A 12,759-nucleotide genomic window follows, 5' to 3' on the forward strand; every position below is an offset into this window, starting at 1 on the left:
CCACGGCCCAGGGGGTGCGTCAGAACATTTTCATCACCTTTCACAATCACCAATGGGACAAGGCAAGGATGTCCTCTGTCCCCTCTCTTATACATCCTAGTGATGGAGCACCTGCTCTCATCAATTCGCCATAACCCCAATATTAGGTGGATTGAGGTGGGAGGCACCGAGTACAAGTGCTCTCTATTTGCTGATGATGTCCTAGTATATATCACTCAATCACATATATCCATCCATGCTGTTATGGCTGAAATAGATCACTTTGTTACATGGTCAAATTTTAAAATCAATGCAGCGAAGTCTGAGGCCCTCGATGTCTCCCTCCCCAAATCCATATAGGATTCCATCCAGTCCAACTTTCCCTTTGCCTGGCCCTCACAGGGTATCAAATACTTAGGAATTCCTATTCATAGAGACCTCTCCCATCTATGTTATCTTAATTTTGGGCCCTTTATTGAACAACTCCATACAGACCACAGTTGGCAAGTTAGAACTGTAAGATTCACTACGTGAACCACTGGTGTTTTGTGGAAAAGCACATGTACACTGTGTTCCAAATTATTATGCAAAAAGTGTTTAGGAGTGATAAGGGAAGAATTTGTTTGTTTGTCAGTTAAACTCATTGATGGTGATGTGTGTCAGGGCTCTTTATATCACTGTAAGCAATTGCAGACACCTGTGCTAATTAGTTTGGCAGGTGTGTCCAATGAAAGGCAAGACTACTTAAGAAGGCTGGCTCACATTATTAAGCAGCCTACATTTTCTGCCAAAATGGGAAAGAAAAAGGATGTGTCGGCTGCTGAGAAGCAACAAATTGTGGAGTGTTTAGGTCAAGGCATGACTGCAATCAACATTGTGCGATGATCAGGATGAAGTGTCTTGGCAATCAAGAAGTATGTAGCTGATTCACAGTACACACGTGTGCGTGCTGATAATGGCAAATTGAGGACTCTTTCCTACAGGCAATTACGTGAGGTTAAAAGAGCAGCGGCAAAAAAGCCTTGTCATAGCAGCAGACAAGTTTTTGAAGCTGCTGGTGCCTCCAACGTCCCCCGAACAACAAGATGCAGGGTCCTTCAGAGGTTTGCAGCTGTGCATACGCCATCCTGTCGACCTCCTCTATCCACTTCACACAAGCAGAAACGGCTCCAGTGGGCCAAACATTACATGAAGACTGATTTCAAAACTGTTTTGTTCACGGATGAGTGCCGTGCAGCGCTCGATGGTCCAGATGGATGGAGTGGAGGATGGCTGGTTGATGGACACCCCACGCAAACACGGCTACAGCGCCAACAAGGAGGAGGTGGAGTAATGTTTTGGGCTGGAATCATGGGGAGAGAGATTGTCGGCCCCTTTAGGATCCCTGAAGGCGCTAAAGATGAACTCCATAATGTATGTGGATTTTCTCAAACAGCACTTCCTGCCATGGTTCAAGAAGAAGAACCGTGTATTTCACAGCAAGATCATTTTTTTGCATGATAATGCACCATCTCATGCTGCACATAAAACATCTGCATCTCTGGCTGATATGGGCATAAAAGGGGACAAACTTATGGTGTGACCCCCATGCTCCCCTGACCTCTACCCCATTCAGAACCTCTGGAGCATCATCAAAAGGAGTGTCTATGATGGCGGGAGGCAGTTCACATCTAAGCAACAGCTCTGGGAGGGTATTCTGTCCTCATGCAAAACAATTGAAGCAGAAACCATCCAAAACCTGACAAATTCAATGGACGAGAGAGTTCAGAAGCTCCTTTCGAACAAGGGGTCCTATGTGAAAATGTAACATCACCTAGAATAAAGTTTTGAGTTGAAAACTGTTTGATTTCAGTTTCTAATAACCTGCTAATGCTTATAATTTCAAAAATGACCATTTTTTTGGTCTTTATTAAAATGAAAAGGTTGATCGAAAAGTTTGGGGGATCTAAGAGTGTGGCAACCCAGTAGTCATGATTACTTCGAATTCTGACAATATGAGGGTCATGTTGCAGGTAGTGCAGCAAGAAGGCACTTATGTGTCTTGCGCATCTCAGAGCCCCAAAATTATTTTCCGGGCTAGATGCAGCTAAAAATTATTATTAATTTTAAATCTGGTGGAGCTTAGTATAGATGGCCTAATAGGATCAGTGCTGCACACTGCTACAAAGCCCAAATTATTTTCCAGTCAAGATACAGATAAACATGATTATTAATTTTAAATCTGGTGGAGCTTATTATAGATGGCCTAATAGAATCAGTGCTGCACACTGCTACAAAGCCCAAATTATTTTCCAGCCAAGATACAGATAAACATGATTAGTAATTTGAAAGCTTAAAACGGTTGGTAGGGTGATTTTAACCAATCATCAAGCTTTTACTCTCCCCAGGATGACACAGGGGTAGAAAAGTCGTTTCGGATCCATGATTTGTTCATCTTTATGAACGTGAGTCTGTCTACATTATCAGTGGAGAGCCGCGTGCGCTTATCTGTCAGCACACCACCAGCAGCGCTGAACACACGTTCAGACAGAACGCTGGCTGCGGGGCATGACAAGATCTCCAAGGCGTAAGTGGCTAGCTCCGGCCATTTATCCAGATTGGAAGCCCAAAAAGAGCAAGGGTCCAGTGACACAGTCATGGCTTCAATGTTTACTTGGAGATACTCCTGTACCATCGTCTCTAGGCGTTGACTATGTGTCAGACTTCTTGTCTCCTGTGGCCTTGCAAAGGATGGGCTAAAAAAGTGGTGAAATGATTCCGCAAAATTGATGTTACCAGCAGATACTGTGGTTCTGTTACGGTTTGAGTGCTGAACACTTGACGGTCCCACGGTTGGCAAGTTGGAACTGTGAGATTCACTACATGCACCACTGGTGTTTTGTGGAAAAGCACATGTAAGATTCTGCAACAGTCTCTGCTGATACTCCTGCATGCGTGCATCCCTTTCTATGGCAGGAATAATTTCTGCAAATTTACTTTTGTACCGGGGATCTAACAGTGTGGCAACCCAGTAGTCAGGATTATTTCTAATTCTCACAATTCGAGGGTCATGTTGCAGGTAGTGCAGCAAGAAGGCACTCATGTGTGTTGCGCATCCAGGAGCACCAAGTCCCTGTTGTGTTGGTGGCGAGGTAACAATCATGCTTCCTTCCTCTGTCCTCTCCCCCCAACCTCGCACAACAGAAATGTGATCAAGGTCTCCCTCATCTGATGAGTCTTCCATCAGTTCGTCCTCCACTTCTTCCTGGGCTCCTGCACCTTCCTCACTAGTTTGGCTGCTACCATGCGCCCTGGTAAAACCATCTCCCCCACCCTCACATGCCTGCCGCCTTGGTGCTGCCGACCGTCTGGACCTTGCAGATGTTAGCCCTTCCGCATACAACTCCTCCTCCTCTACTTCCTCCACCTCCTCTTGTGCCACCACCTGACTCCGAATTCTGTTTAACATGTGCTCCAGCATGTAAATCACCGGAATAGTCATGCTGATAATGGCATCGTCAGCACTAAACATCTTCGTCGCCATTTCAAAACTGTGCAGAAGGGTGCATAGGTCCCTGATCTGAGACCACTCCTCCAGCGTGATTTGCCCCACCTCTGGATCTCGTTGGCCCAGGCTATACGTCAGAACGTATTGCACCAGGGCTTGTCGGTGCTGCCACAGTCGCTGCAACATGTGCAGAGTTGAATTCCACCGGGTAGGCACATCGCATTTTAGCCGGTGAAGTGGCAGGCCCAACGACTTCTGTAGAGATGTAAGTCGCTGAGCTGCGGGATGCGAACGGCGGAAGTGAGCACACAGCGACCGTGCCCTCTGCAGAAGGCCATCTAGTCTGGGATAGTGGGCTAAAAATTGCTAGACAACCAGGTTCAACACGTGAGCCATACAAGGCACGTGTGTGACATTGCCCCGGCGAAGGGCCGCACCCAGGTTTGCAGCATTGTCGCACAAGGCCTTCCCTGGTTTCAGGTCCAGTGGAGACAACCATTCATGAAATTGGTTCTCCAGAGCTGACCACAACTCCTCAGCTGTGTGACTCACATTTCCCAGACATTTCAAAGTAAAAACCGCCTGATGACGTTGAGCCCTACTGCCAGCATAGTAAGGAGGTGTGCAGGATCCCTTCTGCGCAGTTAGAAAGCTTGTGGCATGACCAGACAGGCTTTGGGTGCAGGTGGAAGACCGAGAGGAGGTTGAGGAGGCAGAAGCAGTGGAGGAACTTTGACATAAAGAGGATTGACGCACAACTCGTGGGGACGGCAAGACTTGGACAGCAGCCCCTTGTCCTGCTGTCACCATAGTTACCCAGTGCCCAGTCAGCGACATGTAACGCCCCTGTCCATGCCTACTCGTCCAAGTGTCTGTGGTGAAATGCACCCTGTCACACACAGAGTTTCTCAAAGAAGCGGTGATGTTGTGTGCGACATGCTGGTGGAGCGCAGGCACACCTTTCTTTGAGAAGTAGTGCCGACTGGGCATCTGGTACTGGGGCACTGCGACGGACATAAGGTCTCGAAAATCCTCTGTGTCCACCAGGCGGAAAGGCAGCATTTCTGTAGCCAAGAGCTTGCAGATGGTGAAATTCAACCTCTTAGCTTTCTCATGGCTAGGAGGAAATGGTCTTTTACTTGTCCACATCTGAGGGACCGAGGGCTGGCTATTGTGCTTAGACGGGGTTTATAAGGGTGTCCCCGGCAAACTGCCGGTCTGTGAGGAAGATGCAGGCGGACATGTTAGGTTGCCTTGATCCAAAGATGGTGCTATCGATGTCGGACAGCGCTCAACACCAGCTGGTGTTACCACCTCCAAAGAAAATGATGACCTGCCAATCACGCTGGCTGTTGCGGGTAAAGAGGTGGCAGGTCTGCGCCCCAAAACAGGTGTGACTGCTGTCCCCCCAGTCACAGAGGATGAAGAGGCCGCGGATGCACAAGATATGGCAGACGGTGGTTGGCCCGGCCGGCTAGGCCGCATTGTAGCACACTGAGCTTCCCACTGCAACTTATGCTTCATGTCCATGTGCCGGTTCATGCATGAAGTACTCAAACTATGTATTTTTTGGCCTCTACTTAGCTTTTGCTGACAAATGTTACAGATAACACGAGTTGGGTCATCTTTATCGATCTGAAAAAATGCCCAGGCTATGCAAGGCTTAGCACCCATGCGACCTGAAGAGCCACCACGACTTGTGGTGAGAGGCAGAGTTGTGTTTGAGGATGCAGTTGTTGACGTGCTTCCAGTACTACGTCTCTGTCCAGGAAGGCGCAACCTGACCTCGTCGTCACTAGCATCTTCCTCCACCTCCTCTGCTGACCTCATCTCTTGGCTGACTGTGGGTTGACAGTAAGTGGGATCTCCAACCTCATCATCATCACCCTGTACGTTATCACACCCTTCGTCCTCAGAGCCAACCTGTTCCTGCCCTGACAAAAAACTAAAGTTGTCGCTCCAATCAGGTATTTGAGTCTCATCATCGTCTTCCTCATTGTCTCCACCAACAGGAGTTACAGTTTGGGAATGAGGGTCTACATTATGGTCAGAACCTTCTGCGTCTGGTCCTGGATCCGACTCATAAAGATTCTGGGCATCAGTGCAGATCATTTCCTCGTCTGGATTCACAGAAGCGCTGGAGTCGACCTCTGATTCCCAGGCTATAGTATGAGTAAACAGCTCTGCAGACTCAACCATCTGTTCTACCTCATACTCAGACGGGCAGCTGGAGATTTGGGAGCTGTGAGGAAGCAAGTGCGATTTGGGTGACACCTTTGAGGACTGGAGTATTTGTGATGTTGATATGGAGGAGAGCCCACTTAAAGGAGCACTTGATATCCGTTGAAGCACCTGCTGTTTTTGTGCCTCATCTGGAATTTGTAGCGATTGGCGTGGCCGTAAGAAAGGGATCTTATCACATTGTCCGCTAAAAGAAGTAGACATTTTAGTTTGGCTGGAAGATGGTCTTTCTTCTGCAGATGTTACTGTTGCTTTAACACCTACCCCACGGACACAACCTTTTTTCCCCTTCCCAACACGCCTATTCCCCTTTCCACCAGCAGCAGGCCTTTTTCCACTCATTTTGGTGGTTAACTAATTCACAACTCTGGAGTTGTTTGCACAAAAAAACAATGGATGGGAACCGAGCAGAGCTGAGTGGCCAAACTGTGGTATTAGGCCAAAACTATTGGCTGGGTTAGATGCAGAAAAAAATTATATTCAATTTGCAACCTGATGGAGGTCAGTATAGATGGACTAATAGAACAAGTCCCACACACAGCTAGAAGCCCAAATATTTTTTCAGAGGTAGATGCAGAAAAAAATTGTATTCAGTTTGCAACCTGATGGAGGTCAGTATAGATGGACTAATAGAACAAGTCCTACACACAGCTAGAATCCCAAATATTTTTTCAGAGGTAGATGCAGAAAAAAAATATATTCAGTTTGCAACCTGATGGAGGTCAGTATAGATGGACTAATAGAGAAAGTCCCACACACTGCTAGAAGGCCAAATATTTTTTCAGAGCTAGATGCAGAAAAAAATTATATTCAGTTTGCAACCTGATGGAGGTCAGTATAGATGGACTAATAGAACAAGTCCCACACACAGCTAGAAGGCCAAATATTTTTTCAGAGGTAGATGCAGATAAAAATTATTTTTAATTTGCAGCCTGATGGAGGTCAGTATAGATGGACTAATAGAGAAAGTCCCACACACTGCTAGAAGGCCAAATATTTTTTCAGAGCTAGATGCAGACAAAAAATTATTTTGAATTTGCAACCTGATGGAGGTCAGTATAGATGGACTAATAGAGAAAGTCCCACACACTGCTAGAAGGCCAAATATTTTTTCAGAGCTAGATGCAGACAAATTATTTTTAATTTGCAACCTGATGGAGGTCAGTATAGATGGACTAATAGAGAAAGTCCCACACACTGCTAGAAGGCCAAATATTTTTTCAGAGCTAGATGCAGACAAAAAATTATTTTTAATTTGCAGCCTGATGGAGGTCAGTATAGATGGACTAATAGAGAAAGTCCCACACACTGCTAGAAGGCCAAATCTTTTTTCAGAGCTAGATGCAGATATAAATTATTTTTAATTTGCAACCTGATGGAGGTCCGTATAGATGGACTAATAGAGAAAGTCCCACACACTGCTAGAAGGCCAAATATTTTTTCAGAGCTAGATGCAGAAAAAAATTATATTCAATTTGCATCCTGATGGAGGTCAGTATAGATGGACTAATAGAATGATGCTATGCCCAAAAGATTTTACTTCACTAGGTGCAGTAAAAAAATTGGTATTCTATACACAGGTGGTATATCTTGCAACACAGATAGGCTACTCCACTGACTAACACACTCTGCAATAGGCCAAAAAGGATTAGCTTTGCTAGATTCAGCCAAATGCTGTGAAAAAAACTTGCACAGCACTGGCACAGACCTGCCTGGCAAAAACTGATAGGAACTGATGTAACCTAGTCCTGAAAAGGACTGCAATTACAATTAGTCTTTACTCCCACAATCTATCTATTTAAGAGCACAGACCTGCCTGATAAAAGTCGTAGGAAATGCTGTAACCTAGTCCTTAAAAGGACTGCAATCACAACTATTCCCTACTCCCAAGCTATCTGTAGATTTGTGCGAAAATTGGCTTGAAATTAACAAGGTATAGCGCACACAGCAACAGCGGTGCCGTCTAACACGCAGCTGCAGCAGTGAGAAAATGGTGGCGACGGGGAAAATGGCTTGGTCTTATAGGGCAAGGACATGTGACATACACTGCCAATGACACATGCCCTTGCTTGCGTGAAAAAAAGCACTTCGCTCTGTGTGTGCGCTGCTGATAGGCTGACAGATTGCACCTCCCCACTGTAATTGCGGGAAAGAGAAAAAAAAATGGAGATCTTCATTATTCCTGCAGAGATCCATCCCCTGCCCCTCCCCCCACCCCGCTGTACACTCAAACTGCGTATTAACATTAATTTTCATCATTACGGAGAAAAAATCCAGTTATGATTTTGGTGCACGAACAGTTATCGAACATAACCTCGAACAGCCGAATTTTTCTCAAATCGTTCGTGTTCGCCGAACGGCTCGAACACCGCCCAAAACAGCTCGAATTTGAGATTGGCGAACAGTTCCAGTCGAACAACGCTCATCTCTACTCGCATCACCATGTCACCGGACTTTTACTAAGCCTGTGTCTGAACAACTGGCTGAGTATTTATTTGAATATATGCGATGCGATAGGACAGACATTCATAAAATTGTATGCTATATCCCCATTTCGTATGTTTGAGAATGCTATATTTCTGTATCATTCATATATATTGTTGTTTTGACCCTTATATGTAGCCCTATCTGCTCTTTTCCCCCTTTTTATCTTGGTTTTATCAATTATCTACTGTATCAATAAAGTATTTATTTTTTACACTATTATGGCTATTACTCAATAATAATAATATAATCTTTTTATTTATATAGCGCCAACATATTCCGCAGCGCTTTACAATTCAAACAATTTACAGACATTATGGGCACTGTCACTTCATTATAGTGGTAAAATTTCTTCGATATCACTTGCGTTTATTTGTGAAAAAAAAACAGAAATTTGGCAAAAATTTAGAAAGTTTTGCAATTTTCAAACTTTGAATTTTCATGCCCTTAAATCAGAGAGATAAGTCACACAAAATAGTTAATAATAAATAACATTTCCCACATGTCTACTTTACATCAGCACAATTTTGCAACCAACATTTTTTTTTGTTAGGGAACAATAAGGGTTAAAAGTTGATCAGCGATTTCTCATTTTTACAACAAAATTTACAAAACTATTTTTTAGGGACCACATCACATTTGAAGTGACTTTGAGGGGTCTTTATGACAGAAAATACCTAAAAATGACACCATTCTAAAAACTGCACCCCTCAAGGTGCTCAAAACCACGTCAAGAAGTTTATTAACCCTTCAGGTGCTTCACAGGAATTTTGGAATGTGGAAGAAAAAAATGAACATTTATTTTTTTTCACAAAAATGTTACTTTAGACCCCAATTATTTTATTTTCGCAAGGGTATCATTTAAAAATGGACCCCAAAATTTGTTGTACAATGCCTCCTGAGCATGCTGATACCCCATATGTGGGGGAAAACCATTGTTTGGACACACGGCAGAGTTTAGAAGGGAAGGAGCGCCATTTGACTTTTTGAATGTGAAATTTGCTTAAATAATTAGGGGATGCCATGTTGGGTTTGGGGAGCCCATGATGTGCCTAAATAGTGGAAACCCCCCACAATTGACACCATTTTGGAAACTAGACCCCTCAGGGAACTTATCTAGATGTGTGGTGAGCACCCTGAACCCATAGGTGATTCACAGAAGTTTATAACATTGAGCCGTAAAAATAACATTTTTACATTTTTCCCACAAAAGTGTTTTGCAGCCCCCAATTTTGCATTTTCATAATGGCAACAGGAGAAATTGTGCCATAACATTTGTTGTGTAACTTCTCCTGAGTAAGCCTATACCCGAGATATGGGAGAAAACCACTGTTTGGGCACACGGCCGGGTTTGGAAGGGAAGGAGCGCCATTTGACTTTTTGAATGTAAAATTTGCTTGAATAATTAGCGGACGCCATGTTGCTTTTGGAGAGCCCCTGATGCACCTAAACAGTGGAAACCCCCCAGAAGTGACTCCATTTTGGAAATTTTTGGAAAACTCCCCTCAAAGATTTTATCAAGGGGTAAAGTGAACATTTTGAACCCAGAGGTACGACACAGAATTTGATAACATTAGGTCATCATATTGAATAAGTTGTCATTAGTCTTGAGCGCAAGTGCTCACTACTTGGGTTTACATCGAGTACTCGGGTATGCAGCGTGTATCTCAGGTGCTCAAGTGACACGCTCGAGTCCCCGCCCCGCATGTTTGACACTTATTAGACACCAAAAAAAAAACATGGGGGGATCACTTGTGCATGGCAGGCAATCCCTTCGAGGTTTTTTTGGCTGTATAACAGCTGCAAAACATATGGGGTAGATACTCAAGCACCCACGATACTTGGTGCATACTCGAGCACCCGATGCAAACTCAAGTAGCGAGCACTTGCACTCAACATTATTCGCCATATTGTCGTCATTTTTTTTTCTTTTGTAAAAATCCCAGCCCCAACACAACCCTAGCCCAACCCTAACCCTAGCCCAACCCTAAACCTGGGCCAAACCTAGCCCTACTCTAACCCTAGCCCAACACTAACCCTAGCACAACCCTAATTCTAACCCTAGCACAACCCTAATTCTAACCCTAGCACAACCATAACCCTAGCACAACCCTAACCCTAGAGTTTATTTTTTACGCTATTCCTCCTGAAGTATAAGTGATTAGACGACTTTATTCTTCGGGTCGGTGCGATTACAGCGATACCAGATTCATATAGGTTTTTTATGATTCACAGCTGTCACACACTAAAAGATGCTTTTTTTTTGCAAAGACTGGTTTTTGCATCGCCATATTTTGAGAGCTATAATTTTTCCATATTTCGGCTGACAGTCACTTGATGCCTTGTTTTTCATTGGTACCATTTTCGGCCACGTGACATGTTTTGATCGCTTTCTATTCCGATTTTTGGGAGGCAGAATAAGCAAAAAACAACAATTCCGGAATTTATTATTTTTTTTTTATGCTGTTCCGCGTGTGGTAAAATTGATAAGGCAGCTGTATTCTTTGGGTCAGTACTAGTGATGAGCGAGCGCTAAAATGCTCGGGTACTCGTTGCTTGGGTCTAGCAAATTGGAATACTCGGGTGCTTGACCCGAGCAACGAGCCCAATGTAAGTCTATGAGAAACTCGAGCATTTTTCAGGTGGCTCCCTCCCCGGCGGTCTGTAGAGGGCCTAAAAATTGCCCAAATCAATGGGAACAGTGCTCAAATGAAATATGGGAACAGCATGGGGAAGACCACTGGAAGCATTTCTGACTCCCAGGTCACTGCTGTCAACAATGTTGTCAGAGTATTACGCCACTTTTACGGACTCACAATGAAACATCCAAAAACTCACAATGAAACATCCAAAAACGAAACGGGAACGGGATCGCCGAACGGTGTGCTGCCTCCCTGGCGCTCGAGTCCGGCACATCGCGGATCGGGTTGACAGGTTACTGGGTGGGGCTGGCGAAGACCCAGCGGTCATGGTCCACATTGGCACCAATGACAAAGTGAGTGGTAGATGGAGGGTCCTTAAAAATGATTCAGGGACCTAGGTAGGAAGCTTAGGGCAAGGACCTCCAAGGTAGTTTTCTCAGAAATACTACCAATCCCGCGAGCCACACAGGAGCGCCAACGGGAGGTTAGGGAGGTGAATAAGTGGCTAAAGAGTTGGTGCAAGGCAGAAGGGTTTGGGTTCATGGAGAACTGGGCCGACTTCGCTGTCGGCTACAGGCTCTACCGTAGGGACGGGCTGCACCTCAATGGGGAGGGTGCAGCGGTGCTGGGGAAGAAGATGGCGAATAGGTTGGAGGAGTTTTTAAACTAGAGACGGGGGGGGGAACCAAGGAAATAGGTGGGATGTGAGGCAAGCAAGGGGGAAGGGGAGAAGTGAATATAATGAGGGTGGAGAGGGGGGTGGGGATAGTACAGTTAGATCGTTAGAGAAGAATAGGATGCTAAATAACCCCAAAGTTTTATCTTGCATGCTGACCAACGCAAGAAGCCTGACCAATAAGGCGGATGAGCTGCGGGCGCTTATATCGGAGGAGAGGTATGACATCGTAGGTATAACAGAGACTTGGCTAGATGATAGCTACGACTGGGCGGTAAATTTAACAGATTATAGTTTATTTAGAAGGGACCGGAAACAGGGGAAGGGCGGAGGAGTCTGCTTATATGTAAGGTCACGTCTAAAGCCCAGACTAAGGGAAGATATAGGAGAGGGAGAAGAGGGGGTCGAGTCCATGTGGGTAGAGATAGAGGGGGCAAAAAATAATAATAAAATATTACTGGGGGTCTGCTATAAGCCACCTAATATAACAGAGGAGAATGAGAAACTGCTATTAGGACAAATAGACAAAGTAGCAAAACATAATGAGGTGATTGTAATGGGGGACTTCAACTACCCGGATATTGACTGGGAAACAGAAACCTGTAGATCGCAGAAAGGAAAAAGGTTCTTGACAAATATCAAGGATAATTATCTCTCCCAACTAGTGCAGGAACCAACGAGAGGGAAGGCAGTGTTGGACTTAATATTGACTAATAGGCCTGATAGAATAACTGAGGTACAGATAGGGGGGCACCTAGGTAATAGCGATCATAATATTATCAATTTCAAAATGCCCTTCAGTAGGGTTATCAATAAGGGAACAACTAAAACATTAAACTTTAGGAGGGCGAAGTTTGATCAGCTGAAAGAAAACCTTCAACTTATAGACTGGGACAAAGTTCTTAATCAAGGAAATACGAATAGTAAATGGGAAACCTTCAAAAGAATTCCCATATACCGTATGGGAATTAAAGGGCCAGAAATAAGAGGAAACCAATATGGTTGAATAAGAACGTAAAAGGGGCATTAAATAGCAAAAAAGAGGCATTCAAGAGATTAAAACAGGAAAACAGCAAGGAGGCACTAATGTGTTACAAGGAAAAAACGAGAACCTGTAAAAAACAAATAAAAATAGCAAAGGAGGAAACAGAGAGACGTATTGCTAGGGAAAGTAGATCAAATCCCAAACTGTTCTTTACGTATATAAATAGTAAAAGGATTAAATCGAATAATATTGGACCGATAAAAAG

The sequence above is a fragment of the Phyllobates terribilis genome, unplaced genomic scaffold, assembly GCF_046119375.1.
Source record: "Phyllobates terribilis strain yellow unplaced genomic scaffold, ASM4611937v1 Scaffold_1__5_contigs__length_1240528914, whole genome shotgun sequence".
Taxonomy (NCBI): domain Eukaryota; kingdom Metazoa; phylum Chordata; class Amphibia; order Anura; family Dendrobatidae; genus Phyllobates; species Phyllobates terribilis.